This window comes from Oncorhynchus clarkii, chromosome 16 (genome assembly GCF_045791955.1).
Source record: "Oncorhynchus clarkii lewisi isolate Uvic-CL-2024 chromosome 16, UVic_Ocla_1.0, whole genome shotgun sequence".
Classification (NCBI taxonomy): domain Eukaryota; kingdom Metazoa; phylum Chordata; class Actinopteri; order Salmoniformes; family Salmonidae; genus Oncorhynchus; species Oncorhynchus clarkii.
In genome coordinates, this window is record NC_092162.1 from 58,931,293 (window position 1) to 58,938,055 (window position 6,763).

The 6,763-nt window shown below is 42.0% G+C and overlaps 1 pseudogene; it reads right to left on the reverse strand.

Annotated features, from left to right (window-relative positions):
- Positions 1 to 645: 645 nt before the first annotated feature.
- LOC139367358 (fibromodulin pseudogene) lies at positions 646 to 1,881 on the reverse strand (annotated as a pseudogene).
- Positions 1,882 to 6,763: the final 4,882 nt, after the last annotated feature.

Sequence of the window (6,763 nt, forward strand, 5' to 3'; positions counted from 1 at the left end):
CATCGCGCACCAGCGACTCCTGTGGCGGGCCGGGCGCATGCACGCTAACCAAGGTTGCCAGGTGCACGGTGTTTCCTCCGACACATTGGTGCGGCTGGCTTCCGGGTTGGATGCGCCCTGTGTTAAGAAGCAGTGCGACTTGGTTGGGTTGTGTATCGGAGGACGCATGACTTTCAACCTTTGTCTTGTAGAGACAAGATAGTAGCTTCTAAACAATTGGATACTACGAAATTGGGGAGATTTTTTTTTTTTTTTTTTTTTTTTTTAAATCAAAAAATCAAATAAAGGTGAAAAAAAAAAAAAAAAAAAAAGGAGCAACCAAGTAGGCTACATACTTCTGGAATTGTAATGCAACCAGGAGGAGAGGGAGAAGGCACAGTTTATTGACAATTTCCTCTTGAATACTTCCCTAACAGCAATGTTTGGGATTGTTTTTTTTGTTTCTCTCTCTCACTTGACATACAAAAGAAAATCTAAAAGTTGAAAACAATAAACAATAGCCATCTCTTTGGCCAACTATATAGTGAAATTCGATTTAGTACTTTTTCAAATGTATAATCTTTTAACCCATTAAACCACGACTACATGATATTTATTCAACTACATTACCATAATCAGACTGTTACAGTACAACATAAACCAGGATCAGATCGACATGTCCACTTTATACGGCATTATACAGAAAGTGAATGCTACACACAGAATATCACGAATGGGAATAACAGACACTTCCTTACCGTTAATCTGGTTAGCCTGAAGGTAGAGGTTCTCTTGCTGATGGTGGGAATCTTCTCCAGTTTGTTGTGGGAAAGGTCCAGCTCCACCAGACTGCTGACATTGAACGTGTTGGGAGGAATCCCTCTGTCAGTCAACTTGTTATGGGCCAGCCTGACAAACTGCAGCTTGGGATACATAGTGAGGGAAGTTCACAGGGATCTTGCTATGTCGTTAAACTCCAGGTAGAGCTGATGCAACACCTGAGGGAGGTTATCTGGAATCTTCTTCAGTTTGTTTTTCCTCATATCCAGTAGTCAGAGACTTGAGTCCCTTGAAAGCCCCCCTGACCTCTTCAACGGTGTTGGCATGGAGATGGAAGTAAGTGAGGTAGGTCATCCCCTCAAACATGGATCTTGGAATTCTTGTTTTGATCCATGCGTAGATCCTTGATGGACTTGTGTAGGTTCATGGGCACGCGGGCCATCTTGTTGTTATCCAAGTACAAGAGAGCTTGCTGAAGACGTTCTTGCCCACCTTGTCAGAGCTGAGCTGGTTCTGGTGCAAGATGACCCAGACGAGGCTAGTGGCTTGTCAAAGAACCCATCCTGGATGCCTGTGATCTAGTTGCACTGCAGGTAGACGTACTTCATGTGGGAGGGGACATACTGTGCTGTATATTGCGGCTGTGGCAGTACATGGCTACGGGGAAGCTGGCCAGGCAGTCACACTCTAGGGGGCAGTCATCGTCCAGGGATGGTAGCGGCTTCTCAGGTAGTTGAGCCACTGGAGGGCACTGGAGTGCTGGGTGAAGCTCAGGTCCAACAGTCCAGCCACGATCAGGAACACCACCGTCCGTCTGCATGGTCACTGCAGGGAGAGGAAGGGGAACAGAGATCAGAACACAGGTGTACACTGTGGTGATTTAAATTATAATTATTGGGTTACATTTGACTTTTCTTTGTGATTGATTTAAATAAAAAATAAAACTATTTTCTACTTATTACTTACCAATTGTGTTGAAATTGAGTCTAGGAATGATTTATTGTACTTGCCCTTCAGGGCTTCCGAGTGGTGCAGCGGTCTAAGGCACTGCATCTCAGTGCTAGAGGCGTCACTACAGACACCCTGGTTCGATTCCAAGGCTGTATCACAAAAGGCTGTCATTGGGAGTCCCATAGGGTGGCGCACAATTGGCCCACGGTCATCCGGGTTTTGCCGGGGTAGGCCGTCATTGTAAAGAAGAATTTGTTCTTAACTGACTTGCCTAGTTAAATAAAGGTTAAAATACAAAGCTAGGTCATTAGTCATTTACAAGTGAATACCACTAAGACAAAACTGTAAAATCAAGGCTTGATAATGCTTGAAGTTTGCCCATTACTCTCTCAAAACCTTGTTGTTCAATGAAAACTCTGAGAATTTTCAAGTGTTTTTATCCACAAACAATTGCTTTCATTTAAATACATAATTTCTCAAATTAATGGAAATAAACATACATTAAAGTAAAGTAACCAGACTGTTGTTTAGAGGCAGTTCCTCCTTCCCAGTCTCTGTTGCAGTGTCTCCTTCAATCTGTGCTGGAGAGGGGATTTACTGTTGTGTAAATAGCCGTCTCCCCCTTCTTGTCATCCCCAGCTGCAGCCCAGCCACTCTGTCACTTTACAACACACACATTTTCCACTAGCAAGTAAGACATTATACAATGGGTGGGTCTAATCCTGAATGCTGATTGGTTAAAACCGCATTACAGCCGGTGTCTATTCCACAAGTTACCATCGGCTAAATCCATGATGTTAGACCATCTGGTCTTCAACAACCTTGTTTTCCACCTCTCTCTCTGTTGTGCCTTGTCATTAATTCATCTTTACCTTAGCAACAAGGGTTATGCCTTGAGGGTTATGCCTTGATGTTTCTACCAGCATCTCTTTCGGGAAAGAGATGCTGGTAAAGAGGTTAAGGTATGAGACCACATACAATCATACAAAACATGCCAAGGTATGACTGCAATCCATCAAATTAGACCTTCACACCAAAACATACTCCACTCTGTCAGAGCGCCTCGGGGAACAAATTCACAGCTTAGAAGCTTAAATGCAAGTTATAGTCTTTAAACTGTGGAGAAAGTTAGGAAACGCCTTGACTGGCGCCCATTCAGACAGATGACCACTATTCCCTAAAGAGTGTCCCTTTCCTCTATTACCTGGAAAACAGGAGAGAATTACCTGAATTATGCAAAGTATCTCAAGTTCAATTTATCTGCATCCTCTTCAGCTGTGGAAAGGGAAAGTCAAAAACCCAACTGGTGTTGTTAACACTTCACATGTAATTACCATTGTCTGTTATCACAAACACAATGCCCTTCCATTGAATGGAGTGTGAACATGACAAGAGCAATGGATGAATATTGGGTCTACCTGGATATTGCCAGGGCACTGATGGATTTACAGTATCATTGTAAGAAGAACTCTACTAGTGAGGTCAGTAATATGGGCTTACTTGGAAACAACCTCAAACTACAAACAACCTCAGGTCTAAATCCATGACTTCATTCGTTTTTTTGTAGATTAAAATGGCCGGTATATGTCCAAGTGTCTGCATCTAAACCTCAACCTCTGTGATAGGGTGCTGGCACCACTGATTGTGCCTGAGGTAGACTTGATAATTGGTCTCTCTGTGTGTAGTGAAGATTGGCTAGGGTTGTGAACAACATGACACCAAGCAGAAAGAATGCAAAGTGTTTCCTGTTTCAGTGCCTTGGCTTGGTCCTTGAAGTTGAACTCACTGACTATGATTTGGCATGAATATAACCAGCAGTAGGAGCCATCTGTGTCATGGTTTAATAGGGCCATACCTACTACCTCAGGTGCTTAGGTTTCAAACAGGTACATGAAAAATAGGCTGTATATAATGCTACGTTCATAACCAAGTGAGAAGGTGGTATTTGCCACAATACGACTGGGAAAAATCCAGTTGAACGGCCCTCAAACAGGTAATTACTAGTGGGAAACTCGTCTATCATCCCTCAGCTCTGACGTCTCCCACATGCTGAGCTCTGACGTCACCTACTAGGGAAATTACCTTGATAACAGCATTTTAGGCAGTGAAATGCAACAAAACATTATAAAATGTAATCTATACTAAACAAAAATATAAACACAACATGCACACATTCAAAAATTTGACTCAGTTACAGTTCATAGAAGGAAATCATTGAATTTAAATACATTCATTAGGTCCTCATCTATGGACTTCACATGACTGGGAATACAGATATGCATCTGTTGGTCACAGATACCTTAAAGGTGATCAGGCTGTTGATTGGGACCTGTGGAATGTTGTCCCACTCCTCTTCAATGGCTGTGCGAAGTTGCTGGATATTTGCGGGAACTGGAACTGTCGTACAAGTCGATCCAGAGCATCCCAAACATGCACCATGGGTGACATGTCTGGTGAGTATGCAGGCCATGGAAGAACTATGACCCTCACACCCCAAATGCACAATCACCACCTGGTACAGCAACTGCACCGCCCACAACCGCAAGGCTCTCCAGAGGGTGGTGCGGTCTGTCTGTCCTCCAGGACACCTACAGCACCCAATGTCACAGGAAGGTCAAAAAGATCATCAAGCACATCAACAACCCGAGCCACGGCCTTTTCACCCTGTTATCCAGAAGGCGAGGTCAGTATAGGTGCAACAAAGCTGGGACCGAGAGACTGAAAAACAGCTTCTATCTCAAGGCCATCAGACTGTTAAATAGCCGGCTACCACCCAGTTACTCAACCCTGCACCTTAGAGGCTGCTGCCCTATATACATAGACATGGAATCACTGGTCACTTTAATAATGTTTACATACTGCTTTACTCATCTCATATGTATATAAAGTATTCTATTCTACTGTATTTTAGTCCATGCCATTCCATTCTTTTACTTTTAGATGTGTGTATTGTTATGTATTGTTAGGTATTACTGCGCTGTTGGAGCTAGGAACACAAGCATTTCGTTACACAATAAAATGTGATTTGATCTGGGACATTTTAAGCATCCAGGAATTGTGTACAGATCCTGTGCATTCAAATTGCCATCGAAAAAATTAAATTGTGTTCGTTGTCCGTAGCTTATGCCTGCCCATACCATAACCTCACCGCCACCATGGGGCACTCTGTTCCCAACATTGATGTCAGCAAACCGTTCACCCACACGGCGCAATACTACACGTGGTCTACAGTTGTGAGGCCAGTTGGACGTATTAACAAATCCTCTAAAAGGATGTTGGAGGCGGCTTATTGTAGAGAAATTAACATGACATTCTCTGGTAACAGCTCTGGTGGTGTCAAGACCCTCCACGAGAATCTAAATAGGTCACATCAGGTTTGCAATTAATAACTTAAATCCTTTCACCCGTAGAGGAACTAGCGGGGATTAACAACTCATGCCCTGTTGTTCATCAAGGGGAGAAGATTCAGGCCTGCCTTCTCAAGATTCACCAAAGGAATGTTCTTTGATTCAACAGACTTTTTGCCATTGAAAGGTCAGAGACAACCTATAGAACACTAATGTCATTTTGTGATGTCATTACAAATGTTATAAAGGAAATACTGTTACTTGGAAAGTATACACACTACATATACGAAGTTTCCAGTTTTTGCATGCAATATAAAAAAATTGTTTTTGTTAAGAGAGAAATGTGATTTGAGAAGCTATAAGAGATTATTGTTTTCCATAAACTTTGCACAGTGAGTAGTGAGATCACCGCGACGAAGTGAGATCAGAGAGCATGTCAGCCGGCCGGAACCGCCCATTTCGAGCAATCTGTATAAATGATGGGTTAAGAAAAAACGCACATTAGACCAGAAAGACGTGAAGCTGTAGCAGAACATTTAAAGTGATTTGAACTTTGAATCTCAATACGAGGTGGAGACGATAAACTCACCTCCCGGACGATCACTGGTAAGGCTGATTAGCGGTCCGAAGAAAGTATCTTCGAAAGCGAATTTAAGTATGTACATCCTGTTACTCTGCTCAAACCATCTGGCTAGCCTATCTTCAAAGATGCTTCTTACAGAGTGAATGAAAGGAAAGTCAACTATGTAATTCTGTTCATAACTACATGTAAATACATTTATGATTTCTTACTCAAAGCGGGCGGCGGTTCGTGTGCAAGGTATATGGATACTGTATGTGAGAGTAGTTTCTGAATGTACCAATGTTAAGTGTCTCTGTCCCTCTCCCTCACTTCTTTAACAAGCATCAATGTTGTTGCCCACTAGGGACCTGTTTTCAGGTTATTACGTCTCCAGTCAATAACCAGTGCAGAGTGTGTATGTTTATCCTGTGTTCTCACTTAATTAGTTAGTAAATAAATATACCAATTTGTGTAGTACTGAATCATAAGTAAGGCTGGGGTTTTTGCAGATGCAAGGTTATAACTATTCAGAATGATGATATGATACGAGGTTATGATTGATAAGTTGACTGTTTATAGACGTGATAGGTAAAGAGCTTTTAGAGTTTAATTCGGAAGATGGTAACTCATTAAAGAATCACTCTCCTGGTGCCCCAGATCCTAATGAGTTAATTGTTACATGATTAATTTAAAATCGGGTAACAATTAAAAACATTGTTATTTATCTAATTTTCAGCCCATGAAAAATGGGACCAACACTTTTACATGTTGCGTCTGTATTTTTGTTCAGTATGAGGTTTTTGAACACTAATTTGTTTACAAGCATGGCAGCTGTACTTTTAGTTATGGTTGGCGCAGCTTGTTGGCCATTATCCAATCAACGTTTCTCAATAGGTTCTGAAAAAGATCTGTGATTGGTCAAAATACCATTTAGTGGTAAAAATATCAGAATTGAGCTGCCCGTGTAAACGTAGCCTTAGAACCCTGCATTACATCACAAAATCATCCGCTCCAAGTCACGCATATATCAGAGGTTGACTGTATGAGGTTGAATGCTTGTCTTTCCATCTCAATGACAGCAGAGGGTGGTAAAGGGCTGTACAAACAGGAGAACATCTTACATTGCCACAGTATGACATCAAGG